Source organism: Malania oleifera, chromosome 12 (genome assembly GCF_029873635.1).
Source record: "Malania oleifera isolate guangnan ecotype guangnan chromosome 12, ASM2987363v1, whole genome shotgun sequence".
NCBI lineage: Eukaryota > Viridiplantae > Streptophyta > Magnoliopsida > Santalales > Ximeniaceae > Malania > Malania oleifera.
Window position 1 is genome coordinate 60,305,349 of NC_080428.1, and position 4,474 is coordinate 60,309,822.

Below are 4,474 nucleotides of genomic sequence, written 5' to 3' on the forward strand. Positions count from 1 at the left end.
CGTCTTCCATGTTAAATTTTTTTAGTAGGTCTCTAATATACTTTGATTGATTTATGAAAATTCCATGATTTACTTGTTTAATCTGAAGTCCTAGGAAGAAATTTAGTTCACCCATCATGCTCATCTCAAATTCATTTTGCATTGTATTGGCAAATTCATTACACAATTCTTTATCAGTAGCGCCAAAGATAATGTCATCTACATATACTTGCACTAGGAGAATATCATCTTTCTTAGTCTTTATGAACAGGGTTGTATCTATCTTTCCTCTTATAAATCCATTTTCTAATAGAAATTCACTTAGCCTTTCATACCAAGCTCTAGGAGCTTACTTTGAACCGTACAAGGCCTTTGTTAGTTTATAAACATGATCTGAGTTCTTATGATTTTCAAACCCAGGGGGTTGTTCTACATACACTTCCTCATTTATGTAGCCATTTAAAAATGCACTTTTCACGTCCGTTTGATATAACTTGAAATCCTTAAACGCTGTGTATGCTAATAACATTCGTATGGCTTCCATCCTAGCTAGTGGGGCAAATGTTTCATCAAAATCTATACCTTCTTCTTGGTTATATCCCTGAGCTACTAATCTAGCCTTATTTCTCACAACTATTCCATTTTCATCTTTCTTATTCTTATATATCCATTTGGTCCCTATGATTGACTTATCCTCTGGTCTGGGAACTAAAGTCTATACTCTATTTCTTTCAAATTGATTGAATTCCTCTTGCATGGATAGCACCCAAGATTCATCCTCTATAGCTTCACTTACATTCTTAGGTTCTTCTTGTGATAAAAATGCATAATGACTCATCATGTTCCTAAGAGAGGAGCGAGTGGATACTCCTCGTAGTGGTGATTACGCATCAAAATTGCGTAATTGGGCATTTTAACCCGGGCTTTATGGTTTATATTTTTAATTAAATGTCCAAAATTGTCCAATATTTTAATAAAGTGCCAAAATCATCATTTTTGAACTTTATTACACTATTTATGAAGTTTTGGTAATTTTTTGTCGCGGGTAAATTCCCAGGAACCAAAACCGACACCTGTTCGTAGTTTGTGTATAACTTTTCCGTCCGAGCTCCGATCGAGACGATTAAAATTTATGGAGAAAGAGGAAAGGATTATCTACAACTTTTGTGTTTTGAGCTTTGTGAGATAGGGGCTCCAAAAGAGTCATATTTGCGATGAACAGAGAATGAAAAAATATAACAATCCGGGTCGGGTCTCCTATCCGGATCCGGGTCTAGGGTCTTCCCCCCTATCCTTAAATTCCCTTCTCGTTCTCCCCTGTTCGGCCGGCAGCCCCATGATGGTTCTCCTCTCCTCCTCCTCTCCTTCTTCTTCTTCTTCTTCTTCTTCTTCTTCTTCTTTAGTTTGCTTTGCTTCATTCCATCTTGCTCTCTTCTCTTCCCTTTACTTTCTCTCCCTCACTCTCTCCCTCTCTCTCTGTTTCTCATCCCAGCTCCTCTGTACCAGGCTCTTCCCCAGCAGGATCTGTTGCTGCAGCCAAGCAACCAGAGCATAACTCCACACAGCAAATCCTCCAGCACTGCCTGCAACTTGCTGCAACAACCTCGAAGCCACGCACCAGCCCCTGCTCCTCCAGCACTGCCCAGCCAGCACCTCTGCAAATTCACGGCACACAGCAGCAGCTCCCTTGAAGACCTGAGGAGACCCAAGCAGCAGCAGCAGCTATGCTACCTATGGAAACACCCGGGAGCATCATCATCTCTCTCTCTTCTTCTTCTTCCTTTCTTTCTTTCATTTATTTCTTTTGATGGATACTATTGTTTTTATTATTATTTATCTATGTTACTTGCAAGTTCGAATTTTAATGTTTTATTTTGTAATGGTTATTTAATTGTTTTTTTTTTGTGTGTTTTGTTTTGTTTTGTCTTCCCATAAATTAGTAGAGATTAATTTAGTTGTTCTCTTCTCTTAAAAAATTTTAATTTTTAATTGAAGTTTGATTTAGTTTAGGTTTCTTCTTATTAAAGTTCGTATTTTTATATATTGTCTGGGTATTTCTTAAGTTTTCAAAATACTAAAATTTGGTTCGAGTTCTTGATTTTTATTAAAGTTTCGATTTTTAGTGCATGTTTGTGTCTGTTTAAGTTTCCATTCCCGCGTGCTTTAGTTCCGTGTCCAAAAATACCATCTTTAATTAGTGTGTGCTCCGATGTTCCCTTGAGTAGGTTGGGATTTCCATTAGTGTTCTTTAGTTCAATGCGTGTGTGTGTTGGGTTTAGTTTCCCTTGGGTGTTTTTAATTCCATGTTTTAGGTTACCATCTTTAAACTAACGCGTGTTAAGTTTCCTTGAGTAAATTAGAATTTCCATTAGTGTTCTTTAGTTCAATGCATGTTAGTTTTAGGAATTTAATTTACATGTCATTTAATTCATAAAAAGTGAAATGAATGATCTTGAAATCTTGAATCTGAACAGAGTTCAGTAACTTTTATTTTTCGATTAGGCGAACGTAAAATCTGAGATTAAAACGCATTCCCTGAGGAGACGATCTAGCCCTTGGGTTTAATATTACACGACAGAACTCCTATACTTGGGATAGCTTCCGAGCTACTCATTTTTCGAGTGAGTCAAGTTTTTGGCGCCGTTGCCGGGTAATGTCGTTCTTAGTCTCAATTTTGAGTTTTTCTCGTCATTTTTATTAGTTTTAAGAAAAAGGAAAAAAAAGCAAAAAAGCAAAAAAAGAAAAAAATCGAGTTTTGAAAAATGGCTGCACCTGCACCGCCCACGATAATGGACTTTTTGTAGCTTGAATATGCCACTGCATCCTCTTCCACTGTTTTGCCTTATGATGAGCTTAATTTTATGATGCTTCGTGGGAGGACGTCACTGCTACCCGAGTTCTACGGGACGAAATTTGAGTGCCCTTATCAGCACCTAGCAGAGTTTGACTTAACCTGCAACATGTTTTTCTCTCATGCTAGAGCTGACGAATCTACTAGACTGAATTTATTTCTTGCTACTTTGCAGGATAGGGCACTGATTTGGTTTCATTCTATGAGACCTTATTCTATCACTAATTGGGTTGATATGGAGCGTGAATTCCTGCATGTGTTTTGTCCCTCATAGAGATTCTTAATTTTGTGCAGCAGGATGACGAGACATTTCGGGCTTGCTGGGAGCGATTCAAGGATCTACTAAGCACTTGCCCACATCATGGGTTCGACTCATGGAGGTTAGCTAATTATTTTTATACTGCTCTTACCCCTAATTGCAAGTGTTTTGTCCAGACTATGTCTAATGGAGAGCCCGTTAGTGAGGATCCAGATTAGGTATTATCATTCTTTGATTACTTAGCTGACAATGTCCCACGGTGCAATACAAGATACACTCAGGCACCCATGACTGCACACCCTTCCAGCACAATTAGTGGTGGAGATGTATACAAGCCACCAAACTGCCCAAACAACCCTTCGTCTCAATATCAGCCACAATAGATATCTCCGAGCTATACATCGTCAGACCTTTTTGAGGATAGCATAACACAGATGGCGAACATGCTCCAACAATTCATGCAAACTCAAGTCGATCATAATAATGAATTGCGGGATACCATTAATGCGATAAGCACGTAGTTGGACATCTTAGAAAACGAAGAATTGCCTATGGAACCTCAACCTAGTCCTCAAGAGTACCAGCAGCCACACCAACAAATGCACGATGTTTCTCTTGAGGCAGCAGAGGTCGCCATCACTTTAAGAAGCGAGAAAGAATTTCCCCAACCTAAGATGCTCATCGTCGGACAACCAGTTGTCCCAGCATTAGAAGTCACGGCTGAACCAGAAGAGGTCAAAGAAAAATCAGAAGAAACGGGGCCACAAGTGGAGCAGTTAGTTGATGAGGAGATTGATACTCATACAAAGTACGAACCTGTGGTACCTCGTACTCCGAGCTCAAAAATCATGAAACCGTCACTCTCGCCTGAATCAGATGATAAGGAGCTTAATGTGGAGGCAGACTCTTACAGTGGTATGATGATATGTACACCTGATAAAGAGGGTGACCAGTCTGGTGAGCATATAATTTTCAAAGAACCAGGCAAAACCTTTAATGTTAATGCTTCTGAAGAACTACAGGTAATTGCTCCAATAACTTCTCATCACACGTTAGTTCATAAAGAAGCACATTTCCTGGACACAATGTTGAATAAAGACCCTTTCTTATCCACACACGAGGGTCGACCTGCACACAAATTGTTTGGTATTTTGACACGCATTGATTTATTTGAGGTTGATTTTCGTGCAGGTATGAAGACTGATCCACTGTGGCGGCTCGCAATTTATAGACCTGCAGCCACCAGACGAAATTCCTCCTGAGCCTCCGCCAAACAATTGTGATGGTTTTCTTTCCCTTATTTTACTTTCTTTTTATCTTATTTTATTTTTAGTTAGTTTTCAGGTCCATTTTCTCGTAGTTCGATTTTTGTTTTCCATTATTTC

The 4,474-nt window shown here is 39.0% G+C and overlaps 1 non-coding gene across 1 annotated transcript; it reads right to left on the minus strand.

Moving 5' to 3' along the window:
- Window positions 1–3,094: 3,094 nt before the first annotated feature.
- On the minus strand, window positions 3,095–3,198 carry LOC131145279 (small nucleolar RNA R71). Its single transcript, XR_009134063.1, has one exon. It is a non-coding gene; the product is annotated as a small nucleolar RNA R71 (small nucleolar RNA).
- Window positions 3,199–4,474: the final 1,276 nt, after the last annotated feature.